The sequence below is a fragment of the Alligator mississippiensis genome, chromosome 3 (genome assembly GCF_030867095.1).
Source record: "Alligator mississippiensis isolate rAllMis1 chromosome 3, rAllMis1, whole genome shotgun sequence".
In the NCBI taxonomy this organism is placed as follows: Eukaryota; Metazoa; Chordata; order Crocodylia; family Alligatoridae; genus Alligator; species Alligator mississippiensis.
The window spans coordinates 149,222,744-149,242,593 of record NC_081826.1 but is presented as its reverse complement, the minus strand read 5'-3'; positions in this window follow the sequence as shown (position 1 = coordinate 149,242,593).

Genomic DNA, 19,850 nt, shown 5'->3' with positions numbered 1-19,850 from the left:
CTAAACCACATAAAGGTGGCAGCTCTAGGCAATTAAAATGGAGGTACTGAAGTCACTGTTAAGGTCTTTTGGTTTTATAAAATGGTCTATGAATATTATTCTGGCTTGATTACTGCAAATTTGTGCAACACAGGGAAGTAAATCTGTGTTGGGTGGGTTGGTTGGTTTGGTGTAGGTGCTATTGTTTAATGGTTAAATGAGACCACTCATTTGCAAAATGGTAGTGAATCCTGTGGTTCAGCTGTGCCTGGTAAATGCATTTACCACTTTGTGCTGCACAAATACCAGTTGCTAGACTCTGCATTGGAAGTACTGTGCCAAACATTTGAGTTGCAACTGACTTTCAGTGAACCCTAAGGACATAAACCCTTGTTCTAAACAGCATTAAATTACTGGGCAAACACCTAAAGTAAATGGAGGTGATGCAATCAATACTTTACTGGGGAGTAAGAAATGGTATCCATATAAACTGAAGGGAAGTAAGTGAAGCAGCAGTGGCTTCATCATTGCAACCTTCTGCTCACAGTTAACATACACTTTTACTTTCATAAATAAAGCTACATAAGTATTCTTTAATGAATGTAATAGCCATATTTAGAAGCACATTCTGCATAAATGTCTTCATCCCCTTAAGAATGATGAGTGATGTTATGAAAGCCCAAACAGTAATTAAGATGTCTTCTTCCCCCCCCCCCCCCAGCTTCTTTTTAAGCTAAAACAACTGGGAGATAATTGATTCAAGTTGTCTTGCATGCTCTGATGTGTGAAATAAGGTTCTTCTTTACAGGCTGTAGTACTGATTCCTTTGCTTAATATCCCTTGCTGTGAGTGATATCCAAAGACAAAAATCTGGGAGATGGCAAGGCTGCCTTGGTTTCCAAAACTTTTTCTGGAATATCTTATTGAACATGCTACAAAAAAATACTTGGGACAGAAAATTGGATCATTAGTGGTTAGGGACAGTACTATCTTACAATGGAGTAATTGTATGTAATCAAATGCCCATGTAGACCAGCACCCTCATGCCCCAGCCAGCCTGTTAAAGTGTGGGGGATGCCTGCCAGCTAGCCCCACTCTATAGCACCCTCATGCCCTAGCCAGCCCTGATACTGCCACCCATAGCCTAGGAAAGTCCTGACAGTAGTGTCACTTAACTATAAGCAACCTCATCTCAGCTACACCAGGCATGGTCAGTTGTATATAACATTACGCTTAATATAGACCATACTGCCACCAAAAGTAGCTAGTGGCTTTGCCTGTCATGATCCAAACACTGGGAGATTTCATAGCTTGTATCCTTTAAGCTATTAAGTGGTATAATGTGAATAGATTTAGAATAAATAGTTTGTGGCTATTAAAAGCATCCTCAGATAAACTTCAAAGTAAATTCCCACTGAAGCCCTTAAGTTGACTGAGTGCAGTGTTTTTCAACCTTTGGTACCTTAAGTACCACTTTCTGACCGATGCAGTAAAAGCAAAACCGGAAGTGCCACAGTGGGACTTCCCATTTTGCCACTGTGAGCCAAGTCCCACTTCTCCCTTGCTGACCACAGCTTGGGGCAAAGCAGCCTGTGCTGGGGCCCCCCTTCCCTGGCCCCTGGCACACTGATGCCAGGGAGTGAAAGCCCCAGTGCACTGGACACAGTGGGCGGGGCAGCAGTTGGACCTTCCTATGTGAACAGGTGAAGACTCCTCCAACCCACAGTGTGGGAGGGTAGGCAAAACATAGCACCCATGTACCCCCTGTCTGTCTCGTGTACCACAGGTTGAGAAACACTAGGTTAGAGGTTAACACCTTCACTAGACAGAGGGGCAAATGCTGTCTGCAGAGGCGCAGTCCTGTTAAACTCTGTGGCCGTGTTGCCATGAGCAGGAACGTGCTTGTCCCTAGGAAGTGCCTGGGCGTGTGTGCTCTGGCATATGGAGTGTTGCCCAAGGTGGGGTAGGGGAGACTGGGGCCAGCACCTGAGCTGCTCCCAGCAGCCTTACCTGGGGTCCTGAGGGCCACCGGGGGCTGCAGCTGCAGCAATCTGGCAGCATGGAACCTAGCAGGCAGCTGGAGTGTAGCTCTGGCCAGCCAGGCTTTGGTTGCCCCCATGTGTCACCCTCCTTTTTTTAAGGCACAAGCTTTTTTGACACCAGGATCTTCTGATGTTGAAAAACAAAACAAAACCCACTCCTTAAATTAGGAGCACAGGGAATGCCTGTGTGTGGTGCTATACGCGAGTCTGTGGCACTGCATACCACACATCGCTGCTCATGTGGCTGCACCCCATGAGGTTCTTCAACTCGCATTCTACTGTAACTGGTGCAATCTCACCCAGTTTGCATGTTGGGTAGTGAGCAATGTAGCAACTTTGCACATCTGGGGATGCAAGGTCTGGTTCTTGAATGGCTAAGTAGTGCGTGGTGACTACCTTAGCATCTCTACTCTGGTATGCATCAATCAACGCATCTCCAGCAAAACCAATGAGGTGATTCTTCTGCTGGTGTGGCTGCAGCTGGCCTACTGTCCAGTTCTGGGCACCGCACTTTAACAAGGACATGGATAAGCTTGAGAGGCCAAAGAAGAGGCACCCATATGATCAGAGTCTTACATGGCAAGCTGTATGAGGAAGGGCTAAGGGATCTGGGACTCTTCAGCCTGAAGAAAAGAAGGCCGAGAGGGGACCTGGTAGCAGTTTACCGCTACACTAGGGAAGTACATCAAGGACTCGGTGAGCAAATGTTCACCAGGGCACCCGAGGGGAAAACTAGGAGTAATGGTCACAAACTCCTGGAAGATCAATTCAGGCTCAACAGTAGGAAAAACTTCTTCACAGTCAGGGTGTCCAAACTGGAATAAGCTTCCTCCAGAGGTGGTGCAATCATCTACCCTGGAAATCTTGAAGAGGAGACTAGACAGTCACCTTGCTGGGGTCACCTGACCCCAGTTACCTTTCCTGCTTGGTGCAGGGGTCTGGACTCAATGATCTTCCAAGGTCCCTTCCGGACTTACAGTCTATAAATCCTAAGACTTGTACACCTCCACTTTTAGCTCTCTGCCTTAAACATAGCCTGTTTTCTAAATTTACAGTGTCATTTGCATACTTGCTAAATACTAATAGCGTTTGAGATCTTTCTCTGCTGTGCTGTACAGGGATTTGTATCAACTTACAGTATCCTCTAACTTGTACTGTTGCATTAGAGTCACCTCAGGTTTACTGATAAGCAAGAATCCAGGTTTTCCATTTCCCACGGAAAAACAGAGAAAACCATGGATTTCCCCTTCTTATCAGAGAAAACGGATTTCTTTTAGCAGAGAAACCTGCGGATTCCCTGCTTTTGCAAACAGCTCTGAAGGCTGGTTGAGCTCCAGCCTGTAAAAGCTGTTTGCAAACAGGGCGGGAAACCCCCAGCCCTGCCCGGAGCGGGAGGGAAAGGCCAGTGCCTGAGACTGTCAGCCACGGCTCCACTCAGCTTCACTCTTCTCCTGGAGCCTGAGGTAAGTGTGGTATGCAGGGGGCTGGGGGCCCCTCTGGCAGGGCTCGAGGATTGCAAGTTATAGATGGGGGCACCAGCAGGGCTGCAGGGAGCCAGGAGCTGGCCCCACCCCCACCCGAGCAGGCAGAGCAGTGGGGGAGCCGGCTCCATGCTACTTCTGCTGCAGCTGCCCCTGCTGTTGAGGGAAGGGGGCTGCAGACTTGGGTCCCTGGCCCCATAGCCCTAGCAGCTGGGGGCCCCCTCCAGCAGGGTGGGGGGCAGGGACTGTCGGTGGGGGGGCTGTTGGGGCAGTGAGGGGCACCAGCAGTATTGGGGGGGGACTGTGGGGGCAGTGAGGGGCAGTAGCAGGGTTGGGGGGGCTACAGGGGGCTTTAAATTTTAATAATGGATTGGGGGGGTTGTCAGAAAATTTGCAATTTTTCATCAGATAATTTGTGATTATTTTTTTTTTATGAGAGAAAACCAGGATCCCTGCTGATAAGTGGAACAAGCATGTCAGCTCTTGTAATTACAGGCAACCCCCTCTTAATGCTGTTTCGCTTAGTGCTATTTCGCTGTACTGCTCATTTTAAATTGATACCTGATTTCACTTAGTGCTCAGCGAGTTTCACTATAATGCTCACAGTCGTCATCTTGGGTCATTAAAAGCAATTGCAGTCGCCATCTTGGGTCATTACATACTTTCGGTTTTGCTTAACACTCATTTCGCTTAACATTCGTTTTTTTCAGGAACCAATTAAGAGCGCTAAGCAGGGGTTGCCTGTATGGCCCTTTTCACTCTGGACATCGGTAAGGATTGGCAACCACCAACATGCATGCCACAGCATGGCATGTAAGGCCATTTTCCTTGGCGTGCTGCAGCTGACCCAGGCTCTGGGCATCTTCTGCCAGCAGCTGCCCAGAGCTTGAGTTGGCTGCAGCCAGGAGGCTGCAGACAGCTGCATGGAGCTGTGCAGCCTGGCACCAGTTTCATGGCTGCAGCAGCTGTGCACGTACTTCTGAGCACATGGTCAGGAAGGGGCCTGGGGCAGTGTAACCCTGGCTCCTCCCCCATTGTCCACTCAGAGGCACATGTGCAGCTGCTACTGCTGCCATGGAGTGGATGTTTGGGCTGTGGAGCCCAGCACAGCTGTTTGCAACCTTCCAGCTGCCTGTTACAGCTGTCCAGAGTCTGGGCTAGCTTTGGGAGGCTGCAAACAGCTGTGCTGGGCTCTGGAGCCCCGGCACCAGCTCTTGCGGCAGCAGGTGCACGTGCAGCTCATAGCACATGGAGGGAAAAGGATGGGGGAAGCACGGCCCTAGCTTCTCCCCTGCCATCCACTCTGAGGAGCATGCACAGCTGCCATGGAACTGGTGCCAGGGTTTCAGAGCCTGGTACAGCTGTTTGCAGCCTCCTAGTCACCTGCTACAGCTGCCTAGAGCCTGGGCTGCCTGTGGCAGCCAGGAGGCTGCAAACAGCTGCACTGGGCTCTGGAGCCCTGGCACTGGCTCTGTGGCTTGCAGCACGTGGCAGGGAAGGGGCTGGGACAACACAACCCCAGCCCATCCTCCACCATCCACCCAGAGGCATGCATGCAGACACTGGCAGCAATGAGGACTGGACGCCTTGTGGCTCCCCCCCCAATCTCTGGCATGCCAAGTCAAAGTGTGAATGGAGGTTGGGGTGATTTTGGCACTCCAGCCAAAAATGTTGCCGACCCCTGCTCTAATGACCAAATGTGGATGACAGTTTTCACCTAGAAAGTTTATCTTACCTGCGTGTTCTTTTCTTGTTTTATTTTTTTCCTCCATTTAATCTAAAATTGTTTGAAGATTGGACACTTTACAGAAGTGGCTTCTCCATTGACAGATTTCACATCTTGTATCTGTACCCTTAGGCACAGGTTTTTTGTTATATCTTTTACTGTATACTTATTTAGTTAAAGCACATTGAATAACCACGTGAATGTAGCTGGTGTCCCACGCTATTTGCCAGGCTACTGAATTGACCTATGGGTGAGATCCATTGATGCTGCTGCATCATATAATGCAGAGGTGGGCAAAATATGGCCCTCCGGCTGATTGGATCCGTCCGGTAGGCAGGCACTCGCCAATGAATTATATCCGGCAGTCAGTGCCCCTGCTGCACTCTGCGTGTGACCAAGTCCTGCCCACTCCCACCTGGGGCATCATGTGCTGCATTCCCAGCCTCCCCCACTAGAAGGCACCAAGACCAGTTTGCAGGCAGGGCTGCTGCAGATGCCCAGGGAACTGCTGGGCTCCCCTGGCCTCCAGCCACAACTTCTGTCCCTGCTGCAGCGCTCCAGACAGCAGTCAGGGAGGGGGAGCTGCAGCATTGAAGAGAGTGGGGCGGACTCTGCCTGCAGCTCACTTTGCTCCTGCTTGTGCATGGCTTGGTGGGGGAGCGTGTGGATGGAGGTGACGGGGGCCTAAAGGAGCTTGTCTGCTCACAAAGCCCCATCGGGTAAGCACAGGACTGACAGGTGGTTTGAGAGCAGCAGCAGGAGCCAGCATAGGCTTGGTGCAGCCCCACCAGGCAGGCATGTGGGATGGAAGCAGCGGCAGCAGGAGCCAGCACAGGCTCAGCAGCAGCCCCACTGGGTAGGTGTGAAACAGAGACCAAGAAAGTTGGCAGTGCCAGGCTTGGTTCTCTGTCCTCCCCTCCCCCAGGGGCTTCTCTTGCTGCCCAGTGGTGGCAGATGCTTTCCCACTCTTTGAATGCTGTGAGCCAGGCAGGCAGCACTGATCCCCGACCCCCTCTCCTTGCCCATGCCTGTGGAGGGGTGGGCTCAACCATGTCACAAACAGCTAACGGGAAGCTGGGTGGGGGGAGGAAACCCCCCACACACTCCACACATACATCCACACCCCTCTTACACCCCCCCACACACTATACCCACACACACCAACACTGTCCCACACACCCTACCATATCCATACACCACTTACACCCTCCACACACATCCACACATACACACCACAACCACACATCCCATATCCACACATATACCCACACCCCGCCACCATACTCGCACACACCCAACAGTCCCATACCCACATATACACACATACCCCTCCCACACACCCCACCCCACCATACCCACACACACTCATACACTCCACCTATCCCTCCATACACAATATACAAGCAACCCCCCACGCTCCCAAAATCCCAAGGAGTACTTCCTAGGCAAGGGGAGAGACTTCTGGTGGCAAAGGTCAGGGGTTAGGGGTGGGACTTCCAATCACAAGATGGTGATGAGAGGCAGGTCACCTGCCATGGGGCAGGGATACCCTTGCAGCCCTCAATGCCTCACCAAAACTCCTTAAGTGGCCCTCCAACCAAAATAATTGCCCACCTCTGATATAATGTGATGGGAACCCATAAACCACAAATTGTGTCAAAATTTGCTCTATGCTAATCATAGCAGAAATTACAGCTGACTTTCAGAGGTAGAAACAATGCTGACGTGGAACTGAATTTTGAGAAAAGGGGGACATGGGCATTAATAATCTAAGTTGATGAAACTGAATAATGGTTAATGATGACAAAGTTTGGAACATGACAATAACTTAAAGCACAACTCTCAGAAAAACATAACAAATTTGTTTTTCAGAATCAATCGGGGAATGAGGCTGTTAGACTAATTATCTACCCATTGTTTTACTTAATTAAAGTCAATATATTAACCTAAGGGAATTATTGGGCTGACATCTATAATTTATGAAAATAGTGTAGCATTTTAAAAAACAAACATGAGAATGCCATATGGAGCACTCATCAAATGTCTAAAAGCCACAAACCATTATTGTTGGGACAGAAAGATAACAAGGTTGTAGTTTGCTGCTTTTTAATATTTTTGGCAGTTGTTGCCAGTGCCTACAGCTTTAATCTTCTGGTCCTTGAAAAATATAATAGCATTGAAGTCAGCTTCACCAAAAAGCTTACAGTATAAGGTTTTGTGATCAGAGCCTATTTAACTCCTGGAATATGAATTTTGCCACCTCAGAATACTTAAGTACACTCACAGCTTTGTTCCGCCATCTGTTAGGTGCTGCATATTGCTAATTTCCATCCAGGTTCAGTCCTGCTGTGGGCCTGCATGATGTTTGTATAGGGAATCCCTTGGCCTGAAAGATTTTCAGTATTGATAATGATACAAGAAACAGAGAGAACTACTTGATTCAGATCATAGACTGATACGGGACTTTCAGACACAATAAAGTGGGAATCCACTTTCAGGGAGGCTATTTTAGCAGGCATGTTTCAGACCTGGTCTGCTTTCTGAAGACTGATTTACTGTATTTTCTCCGTGGCTGGATCTAGAATTTTGAAAAGGGGTAGAGAGTGAGGTGCAGCACCACATATAAAACAACATATTTTTCTCTAGTTTATTAAATATAAACTAGAAGCTTTCCTAATACGCTAGGGGCTTATGGCTATATTCAGTTTAAGATCGAAGCAGAAGCAAATATAACTTCATTGGAATGAATTAAAAACCACCTGCCAGCTTATGAAATAGGAGCTTTATACCAGGGGCAGCTAACAGACAGCAGAATTGCAGAACAAAGGATAGCTTCAATGGTGGAACAATAAGACTGGTTTTTAAAAAGAGGGTCATTTACACCTGTTGGGTGAAGAGTTTGGAAGGGATTGGGTAGATTATAATGAGCTGTGAAGTCAACTGACTTGTCCAGCACTGCCTGCCCAGAAATGCTGCTGCCACTGCCAGGCGATTGGTTTTAACTTCTGGGTGAAGCAGGAATCAAAGAGGGGTGCAAGTGCACCAGTGCACCCCCCTGGATGCACCCTGATTTTCTCTCAGACAACACATCCTCAAATAAAACATGTGCCTTCTTTTTGGAAGGCAGAATGTAGAGAGAGGCTTTTCCAAAGTCATGGCTGACCAACAGGATGACAAAGGAAGTTCCTGCTGCCTCCCCAAGACTGTCTCCTAGAATGCCGCACTTCCTAGACCTTCCATGTTCCCAGGACACCTTGTGTCACACAAAGTTATACCCTGGGCCCTGTGCTACTTCATGCATGAGCTATAGTGCTTAGCTGATAACTATGTCTTGTGAGAGGTTTAACACAGGACTCTGCCCCTTCAGCTTACTTGGCCATATAAGCGGCAGCCACCCTTGCAGTTGCATGGCAGGCACAGTATCTGCAGGCATGCTTCCCTGCTTCACATACATGCTTCTAAATTTAAGGGGGCTAATTTTTCAGGGGGAAAGGTATGTTTTGTATGTGAGAAAATGTGGGATATGGTAGAAACTCACCTGGGATTTGTTTACTGTAAAGTGATGTATTAAGTCTATAGTTTGTCCTTTTTAGTTTTGTTTAAATTTACTAAGTTCATAACATTTTAAGGCAAAAAAGCAAACATGACACATTGATTATCTATGTAGTCTATTCTCCTGCATGGCCCAAAAGGACTTTGCTCAGTCATTCCTGCATTGAGACATCAACCTCTGGTGATAGACACCCAGGTGCTTGGCTGCAGAAGCAAATGTAAGTTTACATAGATGTGGAAGGAAGACTGTGATGCCTGTTTTCTGACCAGTTCTTCAACTAATTCTTTTGCAATATAGATGTTTTTATACCATTTCTGTGCGACTAAGCTCTGTAACTCTTTATAATGTATGTAGGAAAATTTTCATGTCAGATACTGATATGAATTCCTTTTCATCCTTAACATGGACTACATGCATGTTTGAAGATAAGGGGGAATGCCCTTCATGTCAAGGGTCATTGTGCCTACTGCCCTTCAGATAGCTTTTCTGATATTTCACATTTTTTTCTTCAGTTAGCTCATATACCCCTTCGGGCAGCTCAGGATTTAGTACATCTTACCACAGAAGATCAGATGCTATGCACTTTCTGAAAAAAAAACTAAGGAGTGGGGCTGGGGAGGGAGCTCTTTAAATTGCCTCTAGTTGGACACCAAATCCCACTATCACTTAAGAAAATCCAAGCTTGTAATCAAAACGGTGCTAATATATGTTCTAGCAGTCTGAAGTTTAAAGTCAAAGAACTGCATTAATTTTTTTTTCTAACCACTTATATCTGAAAATATAATGCTAAGGAAGTTATTGGATGCTTGATACTTTTGGATGATCATATCTCTTTGGAGCCTATCATAGGATCATAGAAAATTAAGGTTGAAAGAGACCTCAGGAGGTCATCTAGTCCAACCCCCTGCTCAAAGCAGCACCATCCCCACCTAGATCATTCCAGTCAAGGCTTTGTCTTGCCAGGTCTTAAAAACCTCCAAGGATGGAGATTCCACAACCTCTCTGGGTAACTTTTCCAGTGCTTTACTACCCTCCCAGTAAGCAAGTTTTTCCTAATATTTAACCTAAACTTCCCTTGCTGCAGCTTGAGACCATAGTTCCTTTTTCTGTCATCTGCCACCACTGAGAACAGTCTAGCTCAGGGGTGGGTAATTATTTCAGGTGGAGGGCCACTTCACTTAATGAGTTTTGGTGAGCTGTTCAGGGCTGCAAGGGTAACCCCACCCCTTGGCATGTGCTCTGTCACCTGGTCACCATCTTGGGGCCAGAAGTCCCATTCCTAACCCCTGACCTTTACCACTAGATGTCCCTCCCTTTTCTCCCTGGAAGTACTCCATTGGGATGGAGGGAAAGGTTGCTATCTTGGAGCCAGAACAAACCCAACAAATCATATGCTAGAAGTCAAACATCTATTAAAACATATTTTAATTTTATTTTTAAAATATTTTGTAGTGATTTGTGTTTGCTTAGTGTATATAAGGATGATTGCATAATAGTTCAATGCACAAAAACATATAAAAAGTAACCTGTTAGTGCCTCTACAAGCTGCCAGAATAGCACCACAGAAAACATAATCTGAATAAATATGATGACTGTCATTTTTGTTGGCAGTGAGCACGTTGACACGTGCATTAAGGCACTTTTTCCAATTTGAATTTAGTACCTCCAATGTTAGGTACTAAGGAAATGTGCATTAGGCTGCCTCAATGCTCAGTAATAAATGAACATGGTTTTTAAGTGACACTTAATGAGCAGTAGCCTATTTTACTGCGCATTAGCGTAATCACAGTTTTTTACGACACTTTAATGCACAGTGAAATAGGCTACTGCACACTAAAGTGCACATGTAGACATACCCACTGAGAACTAAACCAGAGGCCTCCAGTCCTAAAAGCAAGTGTGTCAGCTAAACTGGAAGAGCCAATATCTGCTAATGGCTTACATCCTTGATGCATTGGGCACAGATATAGATACGCAACAGACACTAACTGGTGGGATACAGTCTCAATGCAAGGCCCCCGGTATGGCAAACACAAACCTGTGAGGAGTCTCTGGATTTTTAGTGCATGTTATGCTTGTGAAAAGCTGTAGTGCTGGAGCCCAAATCTGTGCTACTCTTGTGGAGGGACCATCCCTTGGAGCAGCAGTGTGAATAAGCAGCTTCCAGGCCCATTCACGTACTGGCCTCTGCTGAAACTGCCCAGCACTATCAGTTGCGGTGGTGGTGCTGGCTTTCTTGAAGAGGATGCCTCTTGAAAATGGCCAGCAATTCCCAGCTTTTATTCGCCTAGTCTCTCAAAGAGCCATCAGATTATAATGGCTTCTCATTGCTGCCTCCTGGGCTGGATAGAACCATCTGATGCAAGGTCAAATCTGTCTGTCTTGCTTGCACAAAATCAAGTGGCCTAGCTCCAGTAAGTAAGAGAAGCTCAGTTTGGGCTTAGTGTTGTTTAAAAATCCTTGTGACCTCCATGACAACAGCAGCTGGCTCTAAAGTCCACGACTTACTCTCAGTCCTAGAGACCATCTAATCCCAGGGCAAGGCAGGGCAAGGCTGGCTTCACTATTGTATGCTAATATATTTTGTTTGGTCAGATCTGCGTGTTTAAGTAGATTTGAATAAATTGGCTCACTAGAAATCCTGTTTATTTCTCTAAGCATGTTCTGCAGTGGTTAAAGCCTTGACTAATCCAATTTTCCATAAATCAGGGATATTGGATAAAACAGATCAACTTATTCTGGGTTTTGTGGGGGTTCTGTAATATTAAAAAGTATTATTTTACTTTGAGAACAAAATATGCAGCACAATTTTACAGTGGAGTTCATCAGGTTAAAAAATCAGACAGCCATATTTATTTTTTATCAGTCAGCTCTGACAAAGCGATGTAGAATTAGACACCCCATGAACTGTTCCTTTGGTTTAATGTGAGGGCTGCGCTTCATTAGAGGATATAGAATAATCCACTGTCATTTTTGTTTTCATTGTATTAGTTTTTTGGCAGAGAATTTATTCAGCCTCCGATATATAGTTATTTATGTGCTACCGACTTGCTTTTTGGCATTCCCTAGAGAAAGCTCCATTAAAACTCTTAATGTGACACCACATATTTTTAGTAGACTAGAAAATAGTTACAATTTTAATTTAAATTGAAATGACTATGTAATAGCTGGACAAATCATTCTGAGCTCCCTAGAGCTCTTAATTGTAATTCTCCATTGTTTCTATGCATAAATTTTCTTTCCAAGTGCTCATTCTGAAATACTTACTAATTTTTAAAAATGTTATATACTTGCTTATTTAATAATGTTCTATGGTTAACAACTTCACGATTAGACTTTAATGTTAAATATAAATGGTAAAAACAATAGCTTCTTTCAGTGTTTGGAAAATAAAGTGTGCTTTTATTTTAATAAGAGTTTAATTTAAAGAATTTGTATTCTATAAAAAAAGAAAGAGAAGCAATCCTAACCAGAGAAAGCATCAGTTATGTACCACAGGAGTATTATTTGCTCTTCAACAAGGAGTAGCAGCATTTCTCAGTGTTGCTATCACAAACGACAGAAAAATCATGAGATTTTTTTTTTAAAATGCCCAGTACCTAATTATTTTCTTATATTACCTATCTACTTATTTCTAAGTAGTTAGGGGAAGCTGTCTGCTGATGCACGATCATCTCAGAATCCAGATTCAACCTGAAATCATACAATTATAGAAAAATAGCACTGGACAGGAACTTCTCGGTGGTCTTCCAGTCCAACCCCCTGCTCAAGCCAGGGGCATTCCTGCATCACATATGTGTAAAAGCCTGCTCTCATCACTGACCGCTGGGAGGATTTTTTGCTCATTTCTTTTCACCCTAGGGTCTGTGGCAGGCCAGTAGGGGGTGCTCCTGCATTGAGCCACCCACCTCCCTACACCTGACCACCTTCCAGGCTCTGAGTGCCACCTTTGATTTTTGCACCTGCAGTCCTGCTTCTTCAAGAGCAATACTGATGTTAACCCATTATCCGCCACTCTCATACAGCAAAACACTATTCATTCAGAACAAGGCCATGACCGATAAACAAGTGTGAGGCAAAGAACAGCTATTATGAATATCTAATTTACCAGGCATTCCTCCATTGTCTTCACTAAGGCCATTATATGAATAAAGTACAAATCATAGTTCATACCAGACTATTTCTCTAGGTTATGGTCCAATACAGCCTTTTGGATTGAATAGGTAATACCTTTGTTTCCCAGGTCAGGACAATGACTGTCTTCGGTCCTCAAGTTGTTGGTCTATCAGGCTTCTTGAATCTAGTCCATCCAGTTTATATCCTTTCTTCCATCCAGATTCCATCCTTCTGTGGATGCTTGTTACCTATATTATTCCTACACAATAGATTTGCATTATTGAAATTCATTTCTTTAGGGAATGCTTTTTAGCTCAATGATTCAGCTAGGAAAACAATCACTAGCTGGACCACACAGATACAGATGATATTTATAAAACTGATGCACATTTTTGAATATTCTTTACGTATACAACTTCTATCACAGTTGCAAAAAAACCCAAACAAAACAAAAGCAACACTTAAACCAGGTGACCAGCTACATGGAGGTAAGACCACTGGCTCCATTTATGTTAGGCTTTTAAATCACATTGTTACCATAGAAATAAAACTTTCTTTATAATGTGTATGTGATTTCAGAATTAGTTTGGCCAAGATAACCTCCATCTCAAGAAGTTCTGCAAATATAATTGTTGTTTAACTTGTAAACCACCATTTCCACAGTGATCTGAGATAACCTTATACTTCAGACTTGACAATAGATTGCAGGAAAGGTGTGTGGAAGCAGTTAACTTTTGAGAAAAAAATGCTGCCTCATTTTAAACTTTCAGGTAATCAAAACTCACAATTGCAGTCAGACGTTTGCAAAGGCACTGATAACGTGATTCTTTTGAGATAAAGAGTTTCATTTGGAAGAGTGAATGTTAAAAATCAGTCAACTTTTTCTGAAATAATCTGAATATGCTAGCAGAAATACAATGATAGGAAGGTAAATTGCCTGTTGTAAATTTTAAGTCCTGGAACTCACTTGAAACCATTATTTTGTAGTAAGTGAGTGCGTCTACATGAGACATATTACTGCATATTAGCATAGTTTACTGCACAGTAAGTAAAATCCTGGCCTGGGGTCAGCTGCCTCTATGGCAGCCCCTGTCTGCAGGTTATAAAAGTCTTCAGTCATTTTGATCCCTGGGAAGATTTTGGAAAAATTATCAAATAAATCATTCTTGACAGGCTAACAGAAGGCAACAATTTGAGCCCTGGGGCACACAGACAGGTAGCCTGAGGGCACTGCAGGCACCTGTGTTCCACTGGGCAGGCCACAGAATAGCTATGCCTGACTGCAAGCACCCCAGCACTGTTGCCTGGCACTGCACTGTCGCGCAGCTGCCAACATATTGCTGTCCAGGCCAGCAGGGTGCTGCAGGCTGCTGCAGCCTCTGGCCAGGCCTGTCAGCCCCCAGGGACAACTGAAGACAGCTTGTGGCCAGCAGGGCCAGCACCACCTGCCAGAGCCTGCCAGCAGCCTGCCCTCCACCATGCCTCTGCCACATGGCTGCCAGTCCCTTGCTGTGCCCCTGTGCTGGGCACTACTGGTAGCTGCCCAGGCCCTGCAACATGAGGACAGCTGCGTGGGGGCCCAGAAAGCTGGTGCAGGACCCAGCCTGGCATCCTCCTCGCCCAGGCCTGTGTCCATGTCTGTGCCCATGCCCATGTCCTCAACCCGGGGCCCCAACTGAACTGGGGAGGAGACTGGTGACCTTGTGGCACTGTGAGGGTGAGTCAGAAGTGTAGTGCCACCTGCCCCCAGGCTCTGCCACCTAGGTGCCCTCACCCCATGACTCCCTAGCCCAGGACAACACAAAAATCATTTGTACATAATTTGCACAGGGAAGAGGGTTTTTTATTGTTGGTGGATGGCGGAGGGGCTCAGTTTGTTGAGGGGGGAGGGGTGCTCTGTGTGTTGGGGAGGGAGGGACAAGGGAGAGTCTGTTTGAAGTGAGGAAAATAAAGACTTGTTCTTCAGAGCACAAGTTGAACATTTTCACTATTCATTGCTAAGCTGGCAAGTCAGCCAGCAATGCAGTAGTCCTCAACATTAGGGAAGTCAACTTTCATAAGCTCAGGAGGCTTGCTCTTGAGGCCCTGAGAGGCCATGATTTCACAGGGAGGGGAGTTCACGATGAGTGGTTGCTCCTTAAGGAAGCGATCCTAAAAGCACAAGGGGAGTCCATCCCAACGTGTAGGAAAAGTGGTAAAAGGGCTGAACATCCCCCTTGGCTAAACAGGGAACTCACGGACCTCCTACATCTAAAAAGAGAGGCTTCTAAAGGATGGAAGACAGGAAACACCACTAAGAAGGAGTATTCTGCACTTGTCTGCACCTGCAGGGAGCAACCTATGAAAGCCAAGGTTGCAACTGAACTTCAACCGGCTACACGAATCAAGGACAATAAAAAGTCCTCCTTCAGATATGTGGGGAGTAAAAAAAAACAAGTGCAACATTGGACTGCTGCTAAACCAGCTCGGGCAGCTGACTACCAACAGCCAGGAAAAAGCCACTCTGCTTAATGATTACTTTGCATTGATTTTTCACCAGCCCAAAGGGACCACCCTGCCTAACATGATGCAGGAAGATCAGGGTAAGGATGAATATATGCCCACCATTGGCATGAATCTTGTGAGGGAGCATCTTGAGACGCTCACAAATAAGCTGGTCTGGATAGACTGCACCCAAGAGTGCTAAAGGAACTGGCAGACATCATAATGCAGCCACTGGCAAGGATATTTAAGAACTCATGGTGCTTGGTTGAAGAACCTGAAGACTGGAAGAGGACCAATGTGGTGCCCATCTTCAAAAAAGGGAGGAAAGACCTGGGAAGCTACAGGTCAATCAGTTTAACCTCAATCCCTGGGAAGATTTTGGAAAAAATTATCAAATAAACCATTCTTGACAGGCTAAAAGAAGGCAACATCCTGAGGGATAGCCAACATGGGTTTGTTGCATGTAGGTCTTGCCTGACCAATCTCATTTCCTTTTATGACTAGGTGATGTATCACCTGGACAAAAGGGAAGAGGTTGCTGTCATGTATTTGGATTTTTAAAAAGCCTTTGACCTGGTGTCCCATGATGTCCTCATGGAAAAATTGGGCAACTGCAGCCTCGACTACTCCACAGTCCGATGGCTGGGGAACTGGCTCCAAGGTTGGACCAAGAGAGCGGTAGTTGACAGAACCAAATCAATATGGCACTCGGTGACAAGTGGCATCCCCCAAGGCTCTGTTCTTGGACCTATCCTCTTATAAGTCTTCATAAACAATCTGGACACCAGCGTCAAAAGCAGACTGGTTAAGTTCGTTGATGACACCAAAATTTGGGGAAGAGTGTCCACGCTTAATAGGCTGGTGATTTAGGCCAACCTCAATAGGCTTGCAAGGTGAGTAGATGAAAACCTAATGGCATTCAATACGGAGAAATGCAAGGTGCTCCACCTCAGGAATAAAAACCCGCATCACAATTATAGGCTTGGCAATGCTACACTTGCTAGCACTATTACCAAAAGAGACTTGGGGGTCATGATTGACCACAAGATGAACATGAGCCACCAATGCAATACCGCACCTAGCAAAGCAAACAAAACTCTGGCTTGCATCTACCGATGCATCTCGAGCAAGACCCAGGATGTCAACCTCTTACTGTATTTGGCCTTGGTAAGGCTGTAGCTGGAATACATGGGGGGCCTGCTGGGCCAACAGGAGCATTGGGCAATGGTTGTCACTTGCAGGGGTGGGGCCTGGAGCAACCATGGCACAGGAAGGGAGAGTGGGCAAGGAGAGAGCTGTCATGCACTTGGTGCGCTTCTCCTGGCCAGGGAAGGGGCTGTCCAGAGAGCGGGCCTGGCTTCTAAAGATGGCTGCTGGGTGCTGGCAGCAGTAGCCGAAGCCTGGATCTCCCTGCTGTGGTGGCAGGGGCCCATTGCAGGGCTGCAGGAAATGGTGCAAATCTGCTCCCTAACCCCCACATGTAGACTCCTGCCTGAAAACACTTACACCAGAGTAGTTTACACCAGAGTAAACTTAGGCCCTAGTAAGTGTATGTGTAGACACATCTAGTTTCACTACTTTTTTTTTTACTGGACTGTATTGTAAGTAATTTTCTGTCAGTAAATCTGTCCATTTACTTGACAGTATTGTTATAACCTCAGTTGGTAAATTAAAAATTGAGACCCTGTTAAGAAATGTAAGAAATGTTAATGGTAATATGAACAGTGAGCTGTCATCTTTAGCTAAATGTTTGGGGAAAAAAACGTTGTTTCCTAAAGTCACTCTTAATAGCTACAGCTTGATTTGGATTTGATCCTTTCTGAAGTTATATGTATGAAAGACGAATCTGCAGCTAAATGAAAAGCTGGTGGGGTGTTACCAGGATCTCTTGCTTAGTTGGCTTGTGATCATTCAAACTTCACAAGTCCCTTGGGGTGCCTATACATGTGCTACAACACATTATGATTAAAACAAGCTTTAGTTAAACTGCTCCAAGCACCATTTTGAAGTGCTGGATGCGAATATATGAGATGCTGAGGTGTTTTAATTAGAGCAGCTCCCAAAAGCCACTCTAATTAAAACACTCTTCTCCCCCCTCCCCCAGGAGCACATGTATAGACACCCTTGGAGATTAAGAATCTGTTTATACTGAGGCATAGCCTGTCCCAGTCAGGCCAATCTCATACATGCAAACCCAAAAATAGCTGACAAGGCTGCTGTAGGGTTTTCCCTAGCAGAAGCTTGCAACCACATCAGAGACTGAGGTCTTGAGAATGGCCATATAAGGACACCGGATGTAGCCTCACTGGTGCATTTCTTGGTGTGGGTGGAGCATGCTCATGATCATCTTTCCTGGGGCATGCCACCATTATGGACTGTTTATGTGCCAATGGAATTTCAAGATAGTGCAGGAAGAATGTTGAGTTGCATAGCTTTTTCCTGTGTTGCAAACTAGTGAGACAGGTATAACCAAGTGAGTTGGTATAGGGTCCAACTCTACCTGCATTGGGTTTTCTCCTGAAGTATAGGAATGAGGATCCCCCAGTTGAAGCCATGACTAGAAGGAGCATATCTGGTCATGGGAAATGAGGGTTGGTAGGGACTTCTTGAGGTCATCTAGTCCAGCCCCCTGCTTAAGGCAGAATCATCCCTGACTAAACCATCTTAGCCAAGTGTCTGTCTAACTTGCTCTTGAAAACTTATAAGATATTTGAAAACTATTATCAGATGCCCCCTCAGTCTTCCTTGCTCCAGACTAAATAACCTTTCAGCCTTTTTTCATAAATCTTGCCTCCCAGATTCCTAATACCTTGTGATGTACTGTGCTGGACTCTTTCCAAACACATCTTTCTTGAAGTGTGGGGTCCAAAACTGGACACAACACTTCAGGTGAGACCCCACCAGTGCACAATAGAATGAAAGAATCACTTTCCTTGATGTACAAGTGACATTCCTGTTAATACAACCTAGTATGCCACTGGGATCTTTTTGCAACAAAAGAACATGCTTAGTTTGTATTCAGTTTATGGTCCGCTGTAACCCCCAGGTCCTTCTTTGCAGTACTACAGCCTAGCCAGTCATTCCCCAGTCTGTATTTATACATGCAATTATTCCATCTCACATGCAGGATTTTGTACTTGTTGAACTTCATCTCATTGATTGAAGACCATTTCTCTGGTCTATTTATGTTATTCTGGATTCTAACCCTACTCTGAAATATATGCAACTCAACCCAACTTGATGTCATCCACAAATATACTAAGTATACACTCTATCACATTATCCAAATTATTAAGGAAGATATTAAATAATAGTGGACCCAGGATAGACCCCTGGGGAACCACACAATACATCCTCCCAACTAGACATTGAAACATTGATTATTTGTTGAGCATGATGATTCAACCAGTTATGTCCTGTACTTTCATCTAGCCTGTATTTCCTTAGCTTGTCAAAGAAAATGTTGTGAGAGACAATGTCAAAAGTCTAGCTGAAGTCACACCCACTGCTTTCCTCTGCTATTTACAAAGCCTGTTCACATCCTTTTCTTCATTTGGTGGCCTGCAGTAGATGCCCATCATGACATCCCTCCTGCTGCTCTCCCTTCTGACTTTTACCCAGAGGCTTTCAACAGATCTACCTTCCACTTCACACTGCATCTCTAAATACATGTGCATCACCTTTATATGTAGGGCAACACCTCCTCCTTTTCCCCCTTGCCTATCCTTCCTGAACAAGCTATACATATCCCTGGCAGTACTCCAGTTATGTGAACCACTATGTCCCCATAATCCCAATTATATCATAATTCTGTGCTTGTATTAGGACCTCCAATTCTTCTTGTTTGTTCCCCATACTTCTCACATTAGTATGTAAACATTTCAGATATCTAATAGACTGTCGTATCCTCTCTCTGAGAACATTGCTAAGGCTTCTTATAGATTCATAGATTGTAAGGGGCAGGAAGGGATCTCGCAAGATCATTGGGTCCAGGCCCCTGCACTAGGCAGGAAAGATAACTAGGGTCAGGTGACCCCAGCGAGGTGACTGTCCAGTCTCCTCTTGAAGATTTCCAAGGTAGGTGATTGCACCACCTCTGGAGGGAGTTTATTCCACAGTCTGAACACCCTAACTGTGAAGAAGTTTTTCCTAACATTAAGCCTGAAATCATCTTCCAGGAGTTTGTGGCCATTACTCCTGGTTTTCCCCAAGGGTGCCCTGGTGAACAACTGTTTCCTGAGCCCTTGATGTATTCCCCTGATATAGCAGTAAGCTGCTACCAAGTCCTCACTCAGACTTCTCTTTATTAGGCTGAGGAGACCCAAGTCAGCCTTTCCTCATATGGCTCACCTTGCAAGTCTCTGATCATATGGGTGGCTCTTCTCTGGACTCTCTCAAACTTTTCCACATCCTTGTTGAAGTGTGGTGCCCAGACCTGGATGAAGTACTCCAGCTGCAGTTTCACCAGT